The sequence below is a fragment of the Rana temporaria genome, chromosome 4 (assembly GCF_905171775.1).
Source record: "Rana temporaria chromosome 4, aRanTem1.1, whole genome shotgun sequence".
Classification (NCBI taxonomy): domain Eukaryota; kingdom Metazoa; phylum Chordata; class Amphibia; order Anura; family Ranidae; genus Rana; species Rana temporaria.
Genome location: NC_053492.1, coordinates 12,715,276 through 12,735,107, shown reverse-complemented (window position 1 = coordinate 12,735,107; position 19,832 = coordinate 12,715,276).

The window sequence follows — 19,832 nt, the reverse complement described above, 5'->3', positions numbered from 1 at the left end:
TTATGCTTGCTGAGTGACTATACTTTTCTTCCTCAATGATCATGCTGATAGCTTGTAAGAACATTTTTGGTTCTGGGCACCGCCACCAGTGGCTAAGGCCCAATTTTTCTGCCCCTGTTTAACAGGGGCGTGTAATTACAATTTTTGATGCAATACTTTACAGCGGGCTCATTCCTGCGCTCCAACTACAGTATCTGTGAGGGGTTGCAGTTTTGTAGCACGAGTGCCTAAGGCCCAATTTTCTGCCCCTGTTTAACAGGGGCGTGTAATTACAATTTTTGATGCAATACTTTGCAGCGGGCTCATTTCTACACTCCAACTAGAGTGTCTGTGAGGGGTTGCAGTGTTGTGGCACCAGCACTACCACCACCAACAAAGGCCCAATTTTTCAGCCCCTGTTCAACAGGGGAATGTATTTACAATTCTTGATCTAATATTTCACAGCAGGGCCCATTCCTGTGCCCACCAAGAGTAACTGTGAGGGCTTACAGAGTTGTGGCGCCAGCACTGAAGGCCCAATTTTTCTACCACTGTTCAACAATGGCATGTAATTACAATTCTTGATATAATAGTTCACACAGCAGGGCGTTCCAGCGCCCACCAAGACTGTTGTAGCAACACCTAGAGCCCAAATTTCTGCAAACATTTCTTTCAAACATCCAACTTACAAACGACTCCTACTTGCAAACGGAAGGAGACAACAGGAAGTGAGAGGAAATCTACCCCTAGGAAGGGAAGTTCTCTTATGTAAGAGGTGTCTCCTATCCACTGATGCTTTATCACCAATCCTTGTTTCACTAAAAAACCCAAATTTTCAAAACATCATTTGTCATTGGAACAGAAAGTGAAATGCAATCTTCTGAACAGAAGCACACAGACAGCAAAACAAATGTGTACAGGGGTGATAACCCTTCTCTATGTTTTCAGAAAAGCTTAAAAATAGATTTTATGGCTGGAGCTACACCTTAAAAAAGTACCAGTTCAAAATACAAACAGATTTTACTTAAAGCGGGGGTTCACCCTTAGAGGGCACTTTTTCCCCTTAGCTTCCTGCTCGTTTTCTCTAGGGGAATCGGCTATTTGTATTAAAATATGTGCAGTACTTACCCGTTTACGAGATGCATCTTCTTCCGTCGCTTCCGGGTATGGGCTTCGGGAATGGGCGTTCCTTCTTGATTGACAGTCTTCCGAGAGGCTTCCGACGGTCGCATCCATCGCGTCACGATTTTCCGAAAGAAGCCGAACGTCGGTGTGCAGGCGCAGTATAGAGCCGCACCGACGTTCGGCTTCTTTCGGCTACGAGTGACGCGATGGATGCGACCGTCGGAAGCCTCTCGGAAGAATGTCAATCAAGAAGGAACGCCCGCTCCCGAAGACCCATACCCGGAAGCGACGGAAGAAGATGCAGCTCGAAAACGGGTAAGTACGGCTCATATTTTAATACAAATAGCCGATTCCCCTAGACCGAACGAGCAGGAATCTAGGGGAAGAAAATTTTTTTTTTTAGAAATGGGTGAACTCCCGCTTTAACAACAAACCTACAGTGCCTGTCTTGTTTGCACGGCCTGTATAATGCTGTTCAAACTATATAGGGCCAAAGGGGCTGGTAATGACCTGGGGGGAGTGGGGGGAAACCCATGCTATTTTTCTCAATGATTTTCATGCATATTGCAGGGACCAGACATTACATTAAAGCCGCAAGCAGTTTTAAATTACCTTTTTCTTATAGTAATCTCATTTTGTGAAGGGACAGTTCTAAACACGTGCCACCTCACAGGCAAACTATAGACACCCAGCAGGTACGATATTTAAAGGAACTTTTCTTTTTTTTTTTTTTCACTTTCAGCATCATTAAAATCACTTCTCCAGAAAAAACGACCGTTTTTAAAAAAAATTTTTCATTGATACATGTTCCCTGGGGCAAGACCCGGGTTCTCAAACCCGTTTTCCGACAATAACTTGCATATTAGGCTTTAAAATGAGCACTTTTGAATTTGAACGTTTGAGTCCCATTGACGTCAATTGGGTTCTAAATGTTCGCGCAAACGTTCGGTCTGTTCAAAGGTTCTGGTGCGGGGGGGGGGGGGGGGGGTCGGCTCATCTCTAATCAGGAATACTATGACTGGTGTGGCAGTCATCAGGGACACTGTAACTGGTATAGAGGTGATCAGGGAATGTACTCACCTCTGTTCATGGTTTTGAAGAAGTCCGGCTCCTGGAGACCAGTGATAGACCTGACGCATCTAAACACCTTTATCAAAAAGGAAAAATTCAAAATGGAGTCAGTGCTCACAATTCGTCAGACCATTCTACTGGGCGACTGGCTTGTGTCAATCGACTTGAAAGATGCCTACTTTCACGTGCCGATAGCGGTAGAGTTTCAGAAATACCTTCGGTTTGCAGTAGGCAGTACTCACCTCCAGTTCACTTGTCTCCCGTTCGGCCTTACAACATCGCCTCAAGTGTTTTCAAAGCTCTTACTGGCTGTCGTGGCCTTGATCAGAATGAAAGGCATTCGTCTACACCACTATCTGGACGACCTGCTGTTGCTTTTGCAGAACAGGGAACAACTATTGTTACATCGGGCCCAAGTTATTCTCACTCTAACCGAGTTTGGTTGCTTTTTGAACAGGGAGAAGAGTCATCTAGAACTCACACAGTCTCTAGTCTTCCTCGGTGCCCAGTTCAATACGGTTCAGAGTACCATTTCCCTACCCTTGGAAAAAATCCCAGTCGTCCGAGAAAGAGTTTGTCTAGCATTGGAGTCTCATTTCCTCAAAGCTTCACTTTGTCTCAAAATTATAGGCACCATGGTGTCCACGACCCCCATGGTGAGATGGGCACAGTGGAGAATGCGTCCTTTCCAGAAGGGTTTTCTCCAACAATGGGATCCGAGATCCCGGGACCATTTAATACGGATAACCTGGTCGATGCAGGAAAGCCTTCTCTGGTGGCTTCTGCGGAAAAATCTCCTCAATTGTCCCTCAATAGCCTCTGTCTCCTGGATCACAGTTACATCCGACGCCAGCAGCAGCGGCTGGGGTGCCCTTTGCCTGAAAGAAGTAGCTCAAGGGAAGTGGGACTTTTCGTCTCGAAAGGTGGTATCCAATATCCTGGAACTCCGTGCAGCCTTTTGTGCCCTTCAAGCCTTCATCCATCTGGTAAAGGGGTTGTCAGTCCTTCTAAGGATGGACAACACAACAGCTGTGTCGTACATAAAGAGACAAGGAGGCACTCGCAGTCTGTCCCTTTTTGAAGGAGGTGGATGCGATTATGTCATGGGCTCAGACACATCTGACAGATCTAACAGCAGTTTATCTCCCCGGAACTCAGAATCTACAAGCAGATTTCCTCTTGAGAACGTCACTCGACAACAACGAGTGGTCTCTCCACGGCAAAGTTTTCAGCTGGATCCTGTCACTAGGATTCGTTCCAGAAGTAGACCTGTTTGCATCCCCGTGCAACTACAAACTGGAGAAATTTTACACGAGAAATCGATGTCCCCAAGCGTTCGGGGTGGATGCTCTGACAGATCAGTGGACGTTCCACAGAGCCTATGCCTTTCCCCCAGTTCCAGTCATTCTCCGATTCCTGTCGAGACTCAGGTGGGAGGAGGTCGAGATGGTCGCAATAATTCCTTACTGGCCCAACAGACCATGGTTTCCACTGCTATTCCAGTTGAGCTTCCGGGATCCAGTTCAGCTCCCAACCAGACCAGATCTCTTGCTGCAGGGGTCGACCCTGAAATACTTACCGTAATTTTCCTTTCCTGATGGACTCCATGGCAGCAGGAGTTCCCTCCCTTTGCTGGAGTAGGCTATATTACGGAACACTGTCTATGGCCGGAAGCAAAGCTTTATGGGAGTAGGGTCCTATGAGGTATGAGAGGCGGGATTAACCCACACGTAGGCTGCCATGGAGTCCATCAGGAAAGGAAAATTACGGTAAGTATTTCATATAAATTTTCCTTTGTTTTACAAATGGCCTAAATTTAGATATTGGTTTTCTTACCCATTATACTACAGTTTTATGACCCCCCTCTGTGACTAACATCCCCCCTCAAGTCTTTAGCTCTCCCTCTGTCTTATCTCACTAACTCTGCTGTTATCTTTATTACCATTGATTTGTATGTGTTTGTTTTTCTTTCTTTTTTTTTTCTTCTCTGAGATTTTTTCTTGTTTTGTTTTAACATTCTGCCAAAAAAATTGTGAATCAGTACTGCTTGGACCTTGAAGAAGGGGTAACACCCCAAAAGCTTGTCCTGAAAAATTGTATGTTAGTGCAAATAAAAAAAGTATCACGGACAGTACTCCATTTTCTCCTTTAATGGGGAAAGTCCTATGTCTGTGTTTCGGCAGATATGACGATCCGTCAGAATTGGTAACGGAAGTGACGTTCCGTTGCCGCCATCTTGCTACACTCCGCACTCTTCCATAGTAATGGTACACAGAGAAGGGGAAAGCGGACATCTTATTACACGCACCAGAGTTTTGCATTTTACACTTATATTTAACAGTAAAGTGAGTTTATATACTGAAATTCAGTACTTAGAACTCTGTTTGACTGTTATGATGTTGAATTTTAAAAGCAGCGGTGAACTTGTTTTAAAATTCAATATTTAACTAGTCAGACAGACTTCTAAGCACTGTATTTGACTATATAAACTCACTTTCCTGTTAAAAATAAATGGAAAATGGTGGGTGTAACAAGATGTCTGCTTTCCCCCTTCTCAGAGTAACCTTACTATGGAGGAGTGTGGGGTGTAGCAAGATGGCGGTGATGGAACGTCACTCCCGGTACCAATTCTGACGAGTCGCCAAATCTGACGAAACACCTGCATACTTTTTCTGATCGGTGTCCCTCATTCCTATCTCAAAAAGTTGGGAGGTATGGTGTTGCATGGAGACAACCCCAATAGAGCTGCACGATTCTGGGAAAAATGAGAATCACGATTCTTTTGCTTAGAATGAAGATCACGATTCTCAAAAACTTTTTTATTCGACTGTGGTAATATTCATAATATATATTATAAGGGACAGTGGTTGTCGGTATTTTAAGTCTACTCCTCACATGCCCCCCTTTAACCACTTAACGACCACCACATGTATATATACGTCCACAGAATGGCACGTACAGGCAGATGGGCGTACCCGTATGTCCCTGCCTTTCCGCGCGTCGGGGGTCCGATCGGGACCCCCCCCCCGTTACATGCGGCGGTCGGTAGCTCTGGGAGCGATTCGGGATGAGGGGGCGGCTATTAGTTTCTAGCCACCCCCCCGCGATCGCTCCCCGGAGCTGAAGGACGGGGAGAGCCGTATGTAAACACGGCTTCCCCGTGCTTCACTGTGGCGACTGCATCGAATGTGTCATCCCTTTTATAGGGAGACACAATCGATGATGTCAGACCTACAGCCACACCCCCCCTACAGTTGTAAACACACACTAGGTGAAACATAACTCCTTCAGCGCCCCCTGTGGTTAACTCCCAAACTGCAACTGTCATTTCCACAATAAAGAATGCATTTTAAATGCATTTTTTTGCTGAGAAAATGACAATGGTCCCAAAAATGTGTCAAAATTGTGCGAAGTGTCCGCCATAATGTCGCAGTCACGAAAAAAATCGCTGATCGCCGCCATTAGTAGTAAAAAAAAAAGAAATTAATAAAAATGCAATAAAACTATCCCCTATTTTGTAAACGCTATAAATTTTGCGCAAACCAACCGATAAACGCTTATTGCGATTTTTTTTACCAAAAATATGTAGAAGAATACGTATCGGCCTAAACTGTGGAAAAAAATATATTTTTTATATATATTTTTGGGGGATATTTATTATAGCAAAAAGTAAAAAATATAGATTTTTTTCCAAAATGTATGCTCTATTTTTGTTTATAGTGCAAAAAATAAAAACCGCAGAGGTGATCAAATACCACCAAAAGAAAGCTCTATTTGTGGGAAAAAAAGGACGTCAATTTTGCTTGGGAGCCACATCGCACGACTGCGCAATTGTCTGTTAAAGCGACGCAGTGCCGAAGCGCAAAACCTGGCCTGGGCTTTTAGCTGCATTTTGGTCCGGGGCTTAAGTAGTTAATAGCCTGATACTCCAGTTTCCTCCAACTCCAAGAGCATGCTGGCAGGTTAGCTCTTGTCTACATTGGACATCGTGGGGCAGATTCATCAATAGATACGCCGGCGGATCTCCTGATCCGCCGTCGTATCTGTGAGATCCGACGGTCGGAGCTATGCGACTGATTCATAAGAATCAGTTCCGCATTGATCTCCCTTAGATCCGACTGGTGTAAGTGACTTACACCAGTCGAATCTTAGGCTGTAATCTCCCGCCGGCCGCTAGGTGTCGTCGCTATTTTTTACACGTCGCATATGCAAATGAGGAAAACCGCCGATTCACGTCCGTACGCCCGTCCGTCGCTCTTTTTCTACGTCGTTTGCGTTCGGCTTTTTCCGGCTGATAGCTACCCCTGCTAATATGAGGGGTAGCTAATGTTAAGTATGGCCGCCGTTCCCGCGCCGAGATTCAAAATTTTTACGTCGTTTGCGTAAGTCCGTCGGGAATCCCGATGGCCGCAATTGACGTACCCGCCGCTAACAATGACGTCCTAGCGACGTCATTTCGAGCATGCGCACTGGGCTTTTTTGCGGCGGCGCATGCGCAGTTAAATCGGCGCGGGAACGCGCCTGATTTAAATTGTACACTCCCCCTAGCCGCGGAATTTGCATTCCGCCGGGGGGAGTTAGGATCCGACGGTGCAGTTTGCGAGGTAAGTGCTTGGTGAATCATGCACTAGCCTCGCTAAATTGCACCGGCGGATCGTAAACCAGGTAGATCTAGCGGATCTAAAGATCCGCAGATCTACATGAATCCGGCCCAATATGTGTATGTGAGTTTGGGACTTATGCCGCGTACACACCATCACTTTATGTGATGAAAAAAAATGACGTTTTTAAAAACGTCACTTTAATTGACTGTGTGTGGGGGAAAACGTCGTTTTATGTCTTGTAAAAAACGACCAAAAAAAATTGAAGCATGCTTCAATTTTATGTGTCGTTTTTCAAAAGTGCACTTTTTACTTCACAGAAATTGACCGTGTGTAGCAAAAAACGTCGTTTTGTAAGACGTTTTTTCATCCACGCATGCCCAGAAGCTAGCTTCAATGGAAAAACGTGGTGGAACGTAACCTCACTTTGCAAGAACATTGTGAGAAAAACGATGGTGTGTAGGCAACTTCGTCTTTGAAAATTGAAGTTTCAAAAACGTCATTTTTTACTTCACAGAAAGTGTCGTTTTTTTTCATCACATAAAGTGATGGTGTGTATGCGGCATTAGAGTGTAAGCTCCATGAGATCTGGGAATGATGAGAAATGTACTGTATGCAAATTGTTGGTGCTGTATAAATACTAATAACATTATTATTATTATTATTAATATCTAGCAATTGGGGCACATGGAAATGCCAATTGAAGGTTTTAAAAGGGGGGTGTTGTATTCGACATATGGGAGCACATACATGTTTCTTGTAAAGATTTTGGATATTCTGGGATCAGGGAACATGGACAAGCAAATAAGTATCAGAAAGGTTCGGCTTAAGCATGATTAGAATGGTTACATTACACATAATGGGGTAAATGTGTATTTCTAGATAAGATTTTGGATATCGGGGTACATGGACAGAGCACTAAGAGTCAGAAAGTTCCTCAGGCATTGGAGTGAATAAAGCAAGTAAAGGTGTTGTCTTAGCCATATGGGGTGTAAGATTTTGGATAATCTGGTATGGGGGAACCTGGATAGAAAGTGAGGAATGGATATAGAATTGCACTGATATCAGTTTATTTTTCTATGTTTGAGTGTATTGCCTAAAGTTTATGACCAGGTTGTCTGGTGGGGTTTTTTTTGTATGTTTTTCTGTTTGTTAGTTTGTCTTAAACCTAATAAAAAATATCTTAAAAAAAAAAAAAAAAGGAATGGATATAGAAGGCTTGTATTTCCCATATACACTCAGCACTGCAGATTCGGGGATCAGAGGATGGGATTACAGATATGGGGGGGTCTCTCTATCAGTGGCTGGTGTGATGTTAAGTTTGGGGCGGGTCGGGTGACACAGGAAGGGTTGTAACCCTCAGGGGGAGGACAGGGGTCACCTGGCTGGGGGGTGACATTGCAGGAGATGCAGACACCCAAAGGCAGTACACGGCTCTTACCATCCAGAGCGGCGCCTTCAGCACCTCCGACAGCAGCGGCGGCTTTTTCCCACTGGTCGAGAAGTGTGGTGGTACCGCCCAGACATCACGCTGCATCTCTGATAACTGACGTCAGTTGCGATTGCTGACGTCAGTTCCTTTATCCGCCATTTGCATTCTACACTGGTTACGTGGAACCGGCGGTGACGCAGAAGAATCGCGGGGAGAATCGAGATTGCGATTCTCTCCGCGATTAATCGTGCAGCTCTACAGTACATACACACACCCACACATCACATAAGGCCGTGTTCACACTATGAGATGTATCTCGGGGCTGCAGTTCCTCTGAGCTCCACAAGGTGGTGATCTCTCTTATAGTTTCTATAAGGAAGTCTCTATGGAACACAGACAGGAAGTGATGTCAGGTACATCCAGGAAGTTTCAGGTGAGAGGTGAGTCAGGAGGAAATAGAGAGAAGACATTGCTTGAAGTGGCAGCAGAGGAGGTAATAAGATCTTATTTTCTATTTACACCCAGTAACCCCGTCATGTCCGTCCTCTTCCTCCATAGTCACTGTGACGTCTTTTATCTCCAGCAGATGATGATACACACATATATAGTGTGGAAACCTAGATTAAACCATTCAGGGGCAGAACATTTCCACACTTACGGGGCCGGAACATTCTCTTCATTTTGGAGATAAATTCTAGTAATATGACAATAAATAGACAAGATAATGACCATGCTGACCATACATGGCCTACAAAGGGCAATTATTACTCTGTACAGTCTCGAGGAATGAAGAGAAAGGGGAGACATGACTGAAACCTTTAAAGTGGAAGTCCGTGCAAAATCTAAAATCCCTGCATCTATAGACACCACAGATCTAACCTTTCTATCCCTGTAAAGAAAAGATGAATATACATATCTTTTTGGAAGCCGATCTGACCCACTGCAACCCGATCTCCAGCGGAAGCTCTGCAGAAGACATGGCCGACAATGACTGTGAAATGAACGGGAAGTTACTACGGGGCTTCCGTTGTCCTCCATCTCCTCTACACCCGCATCTACAGCGAAGCAGCAGCTGACAGCTCAGCATGGGATCCGGTTAGGGTTGCCACCTCATCCCTTTAAAACAGAACACATATGAATTACACAGGTTCTGAGGCTAATTTAATGCAGGTAAGGCACCAAATGAGTCTAATTACCACCTTAATTAGCCACAGAACCTGTGTAATTTTTTTTTTTTTTTTTTTTTATCTTAATTTTTCTTTATTGTTTTCCAAGAAATAAGCATATCTACAGATTTATATGTTTACATAGCTATAGTTTACATTGTCTGGTACAGTTACATTGTATTTCTACATATAGCCAAGCATATTTCATTTAAATTCCTTAATTTACCCCATCCCCTCCCTCTCTTCTCCCCCCTCCCACCCTCCCTATTAATATTATAAATTTATTTATAAAAAAGTAGAGGCAGATATCTTGATCTAAATTATCTTTTGTTTGGTTGACAGGGGGTACAAAGAAAAGGAGTAGATTAAAAAAGAGCGCGAAAAGAGAGATAAAGAAACACAATAAAGGAAAGAGGGTCCAATCTCAAAGACCTAGAAAGGGGATCCAGCATATCCAAAGCTGGAGAGAGCGCTATTAGATTAATTCATCCTTGTCATTCAGTTTTATCGTCTACTGGAGTACAAGGGGGTTTGTAATCCCCCTATAGAGACTATCTCTCTACAGATATTCCCATTTCTGTCAGCCAAGGCTCCCACACTCTTCTAAATCTGTTGTAATTTCCTTGCTTAATAAAGGCCACCCTCTCGCACCAAATCAGCGCATTGATGTTTTCAACCCAGTTCTCGACTGTTGGAGGAACATGCGCTTGCCATCTCTGTGCTATTAGCTTCCGAGCTTGGAAGAGGCACCTAAGCACGCTTTCCAGTGCTCCTGCAGGTATTCTATGCTCTTCCGTGTCCCCTAGTAGACAGGTTCTGACCTCCGGCTCTAAAGAGGTCTTAAAGATCTTATTAATCCTATTTATCACTTCTATCCAATATCTAAAAAGCTTGGGGCATCTCCAGAACATGTGGATAAAATCTCCAGTTGCTTTGCATCTGGGGCATTCATCGTTTACATTCCAGCCCAATACAAACATTTTTTTAGGGGTGTAATAGACCCTGTGCAGTAGAAATAGATGGGACAATCTCTGCGCAGGGGCAATTGACACCAATGTTCCTCTCTGTAAGATTTGGTTCCACTGCTCAGAGGTTAGCAATCCAATGTCTCTTTCCCATCTTTCTCGACTTTTAGAGACCCCAGTTTGACTTATGGCTTTAGCCCCCAATTTCCCGTACAGTACAGAAATTTGACCTTTTGTAATATTAGTCTGAATCATTTTAAGGAGCTCAGGGGTATGGGTCCTAACCATCGGATGAATCTTGAATTGGGTTTGGAGGGCGTGCCTGACTTGTAAATATTTAAAGAATGTTTTATTTGGTATGTTAAATTCACTCCTCAATTTCGAAAATGTTTTAATTAAGTCACCCTCATACATATGTAATACCCGTGTTATCCCCTGATTCTCCCAGATCTTAGGGATTTCAATATCTTTAAGTTCTGTCAAGTTTTCATTATGCCCAAGGGGGGCATACTCGGTTACACCGGTATATCCCAGCAAAGCTTTAGTAGTTTGCCACACCTTGTTGATTAGCTTTACAGTTGGGCACTGATAGTGAAGTGAGTCTGCCTCCAGGGCTTCTATTAGGATTTTATGTGGGGATCTTAATAGGATTAATCTAAAGTCGTTATTGCCCGAATTTTGAATACCACAACCCACCATGTGTTGCAGCTGAGATGCCAAAAAATATGTTCTAGGGTGTGGGACCGCCATCCCCCCCTCCTTCACCGGGAGCTGCATAGTCTGCAATCTAATTCTGGCCTGGCCTCCCTTCCACATTAACTCCCTGAATAATGTTTCCATTCGTTTGAACCATATTTGGTTCACCCAAATTGGAGAGTTGTGGAGAACGTACAGTATCTGGGGTAGCCAGATCATTTTTATCAGGTTGCATCTCCCAGCTACAGAGAGGGGGAAGCGGCCCCAAGCATCCTTCTTTAATCTCAGTCTCAACAATAGTGGAGCTATATTATTAGTGGTGTACTCCTTAACTTCACTAGTGATCCAAACCCCCAAATATTTCAATTTTGTTGATATTTTCAGCTGGGGCATTTCAGCGATTGTCTGAACCCCCAGCGGGTCTAATGGGAGTAGGGCCGATTTATCCCAATTCACACTCAGCCCCGAGAATCTTCCAAACTCCTTAATCATTTGGACCACTGTGGTCAACGAGCTATCCACATTTCCTATAAAAAACAGGACATCGTCCGCAAAAAGCGATATCTTGTCCTCCTCTGTACCCCTTCTAAATCCTTGTATGTCTTTATTTAATCTGGTTTTAATAGCAAGAGGTTCCATAGCAAGTGCGAACAGGAGCGGTGAAAGGGGACAACCCTGTCTCGTCCCTCTCTCAAGCTCAAATATATCTGAGACTTCACCGTTGATTTTAATTTTTGCTCGTGGTTCGCTGTATAGGAGTTTAACCCACTTAATAAATGTTGGGCCAAATCCAAAGCTTTCTAATACCTTCCATAGGTATGGCCACTCGATACTATCAAAAGCTTTAGCGGCGTCTAAAGCCAGCAGAGCTCTAGGACCCTCGTTCTCAATGGGGATCTGTATATTTAAGAAGACTCTTCTGATGTTTTTGCTAGTTGACCTGTTTGGAATGAATCCTGATTGATCCGAGTGGATAAGGCTCTCAATACACTCTTTTAAGCGGTCTGCCAATACTTTGGCAAGGATTTTTGCATCTGTACAGAGCAATGATATTGGACGGTAGGAAATCGGGTCTAGTTTATCCTTTCCCTCTTTATGGATTACAACAATCGTTGCCTCCATCATAGAGGAGGGAAGCTGCCCCTCTAAAAAAGCACTTTTCAATGTCTGAAGTAATTCTGGTAGCAAAGCTCCACCAAAGCGCCTATAGATCTCTATTGGGAGGCCGTCCGGGCCAGGTGCTTTGTGGCTGGACATCCCCGCTACTGCCCTCTGTAATTCTTCCAATGTGACTGGAGAGTCCAACCTTTCCCTATCTTTATCTGATAGTGTTGGAGTTGGGGTTCCCTGGAAGAAAGTTTCCATTCCTTCGTTTCCTCCCCTTGATTTGTAGAGAGATTTATAAAAGCCGTGGAATATTTGTCTTATCTCATTACCTTCCGTAGAGATATCGCCTGTTAAGGACCTAATTGCCAAAATATTTGAAGAGGGGGAGTTGGCCCGAGTCAACAAGGACAAAACTCGCCCCACTTTCTCCCCCTCCCCAAATTGGGTTTGTCTTTGAAATATTCGATGGTTCTCTGCCTTTCTCATAGTAGCCATTTTATAGACCTTCTGTTTGTCGAGCCACTCCCTTTGCCTGCTTGGGGACGGGGTCTCAATATATCTTTGTTCGGCTACCATCACTTCCCTTCTAAGGTCCTCCTCCCATATCCTAGACTCTCTCTGTACCCTTGCCACTCTCTGGATTAGCAAACCCCTCAAATAGGCCTTAAGCGAATCCCAGACCACTCCAGGCTTTGCCGAGCCTGTATTTATTTCGACATATTCTTTCAGGCTATTTAACAGCTCCTGTGAGTCTCCCAACAGCTCAAGCCAGTATGGACTAATTTTCCACTCTCTTTGAGAGGTGTTCTTACTCCTCCTAATCACTAAGTCCAATGGTGAGTGGTCTGAGATTCCCCTTGGCCCATATTCTATCTTCTCAACCATGCCCAGAGCCAACTCGTTTCCTAAGGCCATGTCGATTCTGGACAAAGTAGCATGGGAGCTAGATAGACAAGAATACTGTCGGATACAAGGATGTCGGGTACGCCAAATGTCCTTTAATCCCATCTCATCCAGAAATTGGGCCAGTCGGCTCCCTTGTTCCATATTTGAATCGTATGTCGAAGGGAATCTGTCATAGGCTCTGTCTAGCACTTCATTATAGTCTCCCACTGCTATTAAGGGAATGTCAGTTTTGTCTAACATAAATTCCACCAATTTCTGTAGGACATCAAACTTAAATGGGGGGGGGATATAAATATTGGCGATGATATACTGCTTATTTTCAATAGAGCAGGCCAGGAACACATACCGCCCCTGCTCGTCTATCCAGCTTCTCTCACATGTAAATGGCACACCTTTCCCCACCATTATGCTCACTCCTCTCGAATATGAGGAGTGTACAGAATGGTAGCGAAACGGGAATTTTCGTAGACCCAATTGGGTCATCGTGTCCTTAGTCAGGTGTGTCTCCTGTAAGCAAAGTATCCCTGGCCCCCTTCCCTCCATTGAGGCCAGCACCAGTGCTTTCTTAGTGGGGTCCCCTAACCCTCGTACGTTCCATGATTTAATCCTCAAAGCCATGGACTAAATAAAGTAGTAATGACATAAAATAAGATAGCCTAACATAGAGCAGCCGATTTTTTTCCCATCTCCTTCTCTCTCTCTCTCTTTCCCCATCCCTCTGCCACTTAACAAAACCAAGACCTCTCCTCTCCTCTATGATGACCAAGATGCCTCTTTCCCCCAAAATTCCCTCCCACTTTTCCCCTCCCCCCCTCCCAACCTCCCCCCTCCCCAATCCCCCCTTCCCCCTGCCCACCTGGGCTTCCCCATAGGGTTTCACCTGTGGCCTCACCACCCTCACCTAACCGCACCCATACTCCCATTCTCACACTTATTCGCCTCTCTCCCTCAGCAGAGAAGCGAGAACCTCTCATCTCCCCCCCCACCCCCATCTCCCTAGTCAAATTCCGAGCCTCCATCTCTCAGGGTCGGAAAAAGAGAATGTCTGCTTTCCCCCCCCTCCCCAAAGAAGGAAGAAAAAAAAAGAAGAAGAAAAAAAAAAAAAAAAAAAAAGGGGGGGGGGGGAAGTGAAGAAAGAAGAAAGGAGAAGAGGGACTCCACAGTTGATCAGATTAATCCAGTTATCGATCAATTTTTCAACCTACGTAAATTGGGGTCATTAGCATAATAAGAGTGAACATAGTGCACCCCCACCCCCCAATTAGTTGGGTAAACCAATTATCTGTCTATGTGATAGCTCAGGCCGACTGGAGCCTCTAATAATATATAGATAAACATAATATAGCTATAAAAAAAAATAAAGTGCCAATCAATTCAAAACTACACCCTCTATAACCCAATTAACCCCCATCCCCTTACAAAAAAAGGGAAGGGTACCCCTCCTTCCCCCCTCCCCCACCACCCACCCCCTCTCCCTCTCCCTGTAACAAGAAGAGAGAACCTCAAAATAGTGAAATGTTTAGTGCCATTAATCTTATAGTGCAAAAGATTTTTTTTCCTTTTCTTTCCCTTTATGCCCAATCGTACTCCAAAAAAAAAAAAAAAAAAAAAAAAAAAAAAAAAACCCCAAACAAACTAATTGTCTGTAGATATAAGGGCTTAAGAGCTCAAATAGATTGGGATCACTGGCAATATACCAGTGAACATTATATGGCTATATAAGTAGCAATAAGTGACAATAGGTACGTATCACACCCTCCCAAAAAAAAAAAAAAAAAAAAAAAAAAAAAAAAAAAAAGGGGGGAAAAAAAAAAAAAAAAAAAAAAATCTTTTTCTTTCCCTTTCCCCTCCCCTCCCCTTAATATATATTTTCCTTGTCTTCAAAAACCTCCCCCTCCCCCCTCCCCTTCCCCCTCTAAAAAAAAAAAAAAAAAAAAAAAAAACAAATAAAACAGAACGACAAAGAATAAATAAATAAAACACCCCCCCCCCCCAAAAAATAGTGAGTCATTATAGTGTTGTTATTCTGTAGTATTATTCTCCTTGTATAATCAATCGAATTATGAGGAGAAAAAAAAAAAAAAAAAAAAAAAAAAAAAGGAAAAAACCCCCACAAAATAGTGAGTCTTTATAGTGTTATAGTGTTATTCATCTTATAGTGTTTTTCACCCTTTCTTTTTCTTTTTGTAGACGATTAAATTGTGAGAAAGAAAAAAAGGGAAATTATTTCCGTAGCGTAGCCACTCCCTAAAAAAAAAAGGGAAGAAAAAAGGGAAAAATAGTGGCCCCTTCAACAAAAAAAAAAAAAAAAAAAAAAAAAAGGGAAAAATAGTGTCCCTTCAAAAAAAAAAAAAAAAGGGGGGGGGGGGAAATATAGTTATGTTGTAGTTATGTTGTATTAATGTCTAGAGATCCTTGCTGTTTGCCTCCAGCCATTGTGCCACCTCTGCCGGTGAGTTGAAAAAAAGAGTCCTGCCCAGGGCTGTAACCCGTAGCCGGGCCGGATACTGTAAGGCATATATCACCTTGTGGTGCTGTAGGGTGCGTTTTATTTGTGAAAATTCAGCTCTGCGTTTTTGCAAATCAGGGGAGAAATCAGGGTAAAATGAGATTCTCACTCCCTTATACATAATATCTCCCATTTCCCTGGCTTTTTGAAGCAGAGTGACTTTATCGCCATAATAAAAAAACTTGAAGAGTAATGATCTAGGGCGGCCTCCTTCCTGCAGGGGTTTGAAGGGAACCCGGTGAGCCCTCTCAATAGAGAAAAAGGGTGAGAAAGTGGCCGGGCCAAAAATTTCCCTGAGCCAGCCCTCCATGAAGGATATGGTGTTGGGCCCTTCACTCCGTTCCGGGAGACCGATAACTCGAATGTTATTCCTTCGAAGCCTGTTCTCAATTTCGTCTAATTTAGCTGCTTGTTGGTTCGTTTTCTCCTGTAAACCCCTGAGTTCGTTCTCGAACGGATACAGGGTATCCTCCACTGTGCTCACTCGTTCTTCCAGGGTGGTAACTCTTTCAACGGTTTTGCGCATATCCTGATGTATTGAGACGAGCTCATCACTCAGGTTCTTTAGCTGGTTATCAAAGCCCATCATGTATTCTTTACAGTCATTGACCGCTCGCAGGACATCCCTCAATGTGGGCTCTTCTACTGGTTCAGGGCCGGGTAAGGTAGTAAGGTCAGGTATCACGGGCGTAGCCAATGCAGCCGCGGCTCCGTGTACCTCCCCCCCAAGTCCTTTAGTAGTAGTCAGGGCTTTAGTTCCAGTTAGGTTTGTGGGGTTGGTTGATTTGGGAGCCGCCGACCCCTGACTTTTCCTAGCCCCCGATGAACTTGCGGAACCCTTGGGCTGTATGGCTGGTGGTGATGGACCTCCTTTAGTGGGCGTTTGGGATATGGGCTGAGATGGGTGAAAATAACGATCAAGTTTAGCCGCTGCAGCCTGGCTACCCTTCTCTTTTCCCCTAGTGGACCGTGTGGTAGGGGCTCCCTCTGAGTTTTGCTGGTCCTCAGGCCCACGTTTATTAGTCATGGTAAACATGGAGGAAAAGAGAGACACAGAAATACAAAACAAAATGCCCCTGCTATAATAAGAGAGAAGGGGAGGGGGGGCAGATCTCCCGGGGGCTCCCAAAAACTATCAAGAACCCCTGTATCACCAAAGTTCACCCCCTTGGGTTTAAATGGACTGCCGATTATAATATGCACAGGTAGTTTGTATAGCTTAAGCACCCTATACTCTGTCTAGCAGTCTATGCAGCAGGCAACTTAAATGCAAAAAAAGAAAAAAAAGCCCCAATAGAGTTAGTTGTTTCCTTTTCCCTTGCTCTTTGCAGAAGATAGTCTATTTATTAACAATAGGGAAGAAGCACACAGATTCAGCAATGTTTCTAATGCAATGGGCAGTAAGCGCAGAGAGCCATCAAAGAGCATTGAATACTTGTCCCTGCACGCTTCAGAAGTTGTCTCCTTACCCTCGTATGTGATGTGATTCTTTCCTCTTTTCCTTTATGTCTTTATGCAGTCCTCTGGCAGCTCTAATGATAGCACTGACGGCGTGAATCGTTTCCTCCAGCTCACCTTCCCAGCTCCCTGGGATCTCTCCCCCGCTCTCAGTGACTCAGTCGGGTCCCGATCCTCGCTGTGAAGGGAAACAGCACCCAGCAGCTTCTTGTGTGTACTCGAAATCTCGCGAGATTTCACGGGATCTCGGGCAGCTCTGTGGTTTCGAGTACCTCCGTACACCCCTCGATCCTCCGCTCGGTGAGGACTGCTCTCAGTCTCTTCCAGCCCCAACGCCACTCCACGATCTGGTAAAGGAGCCCAACGTCCAGAGGCAGAGTAAGAATGCTCCAAACCTCCAGTGTCCGTGCGTTTACTAGGTAAACCAGCAGTGTCAGCAGCGGTGTATAGGAGCACAGAGAGAGTTCAACAGGAAACAGCGAAAGGTTTATATATTAGACTCGAACAGCCCAAATAGCAAAAAAAAAAAAAAATATAGTACTGATCAAAAATGCACTATGATGCTTTAAAGTCTCAGCTCCTGGGGGGGATAAGGGCTCAGACCAGGATCCGAGTTTAAGTGCATTATATCGGCATGGTTTTCAGCTTGACAGGGGGGGAGAAGGAGGCTCTCATCTGCTCACTCCGCTCACTCCAACACCCTCACTCTCACTCCCTCCTGCATCCGGCCACGCCCCGAACCTGTGTAATTAATATGTGTTCGGTTTTAAAGGGATGAGGTGGCAACCCTAGATCCGGTTGGCGAAAGTCAGATCGGCTTCCAAAAAGCTATGTATACTCATTTAAAGAGAGGTGTTAGATCCGCGGTGTCTATAGATTCAGGGATTTTAGTTTTTGCACAGACTTCCACTTTAAATTCATGAAGGGGGTGAATAAGGTTCAGGAGGGCAGAATCTTCAATATGAAGCGAAAATCTAGAACACGGGAGGAAAGTTCAGAATTAATCTTCGAAAGTTTTATTTTACCTAAAAGAGTAGTTGATGCTTGAAATGGACTTCCAGCAGAGGTAGGGAGTCAGTCAACAGGAAGTGGATTCCAACATGCTCGGGACAACTATCCACTTGCCAACCGCCTAACTGGGAAAGTACATCATTACAAAGACGTTTAATATCGGTGTTATGGCTGCAGCTAGATAACCCTCGGTATTCTTTTTTTTTTCCTCAGGCGCCAGTCTTTCTGATAAAAGTGGACCCAGCGGCAAATGCACCGCTGGATCACTTTTAGAAGCAACAGGCAGAGATGAGAAAAGGAAAGATGGCTTCCACTCATCTCTATGGCCTAGGACAGTTATGGCGAACCTTGGCAGCCCAGATGTTTTGGAACTAAATTTCCCATGATGCTCAACTACACTACAGAGTGCATGAGCATCATGGGAAATGTAGTTCCAAAACATCTGGGGTGCCTAGGTTCACCATCACTGGCCTAGGAGGACCGGAGCGACATTGTGGCCTCGCTTCCCATTCTGGACCCATGAAAAACATTTTTTTTTTTTAAGGCAAAAGATCTTTTTTTTTTCCTATCATGTGCTTTTAGAGGTAGAGGAGAGATTTGGGGTCTTATAGATGACAGATCTTTCTATAAAGAGGACATGTCATGCTGTCTTGTTATCGCAAGGGATGTTTACATTCCTTGGGATAGCAATAAACTTTTTTTTTTAAAAGGTGTAAACTTTAGAAACATGTAATAAAATGAATTCTCGCACGCAGTGATGAAAACATAAGTAGGTCATGTCCACATATGTAAACAGTGGGGTAGATTCAGGTAGCTTTTGCACAGTTTTTACGGAGGCGCAGGGCACCGTTTTTGCCCTGCGCCCCCGCAAATTATCTGCGCTACCCTTGATTCACGGAGCAGTAGCTCCGTAAATTGCGTGGGCGCTCCGGCAAAATGCCCGGCGTAAGCGCGCGCAATTTAAATGATCCCGTAGGGGGCGGGAATCATTTAAATTAGGCACGTTCCCGACGTGCATTGCGGCAAATGACGTCGCAAGGACGTAATTTGCTTCAAAGTGAACGTGAATGGCGTCCAGCGCCATTCACGATTCACTTACGCAAACAACGTAAATTTCAAATTTCGCGACGTGGGAACGACGGGTATACGTGGCATTGGCTGCCCCTGCTATTAGCAGGGGCAGCCTTACGCAAAAACCGACGTACGCAAACTACGTAAACTGCGTACGCAGGGCTCGCGTAGGGTTGTGAATCGGCGTTAGTATGCAATTTGCATACTATACGCTGACCACAACGGGAACGCCACCTAGCGGCCTGCGTAAGAATGCAGCCTAAGATATGACGGCATAAGGAGCCTTATGCCAGTCATTTCTTAGGCTGCAGTCGGCGTAACGAGGTTCCTGAATCGGGAGCATTCGTAAAGCCGGCGCAGGTAAGCAATTATGTTTACGCAGACGCAATTGCTCTTTGAATCTACCCCAGTGTTCGCACCAAGACCTGCAATTAAACTTTGCTACAACATTCTCTGGAGGTATCCTTATTACCAACTATATATACCAGGGTATAGGTGCACAATTCCACTGGAACTGGTTACTGAGTAATTTCCAAGGAAGGGAATCTCCTCTGTTGACTGAGGCCCTGTCCTGGGTGGAGACACTGCCAACTTTATTATGAAAACCCACTTTTCCACTCAGTGAAGGTTATGGTTCTTTTATTTACCTACAGGTCTAGCGCACCATCCTGTTTGGAGAGGGCCAATTCTCATAACTCCCAAAAGAGGACTACACCTGTAAAGATTAAATGACGG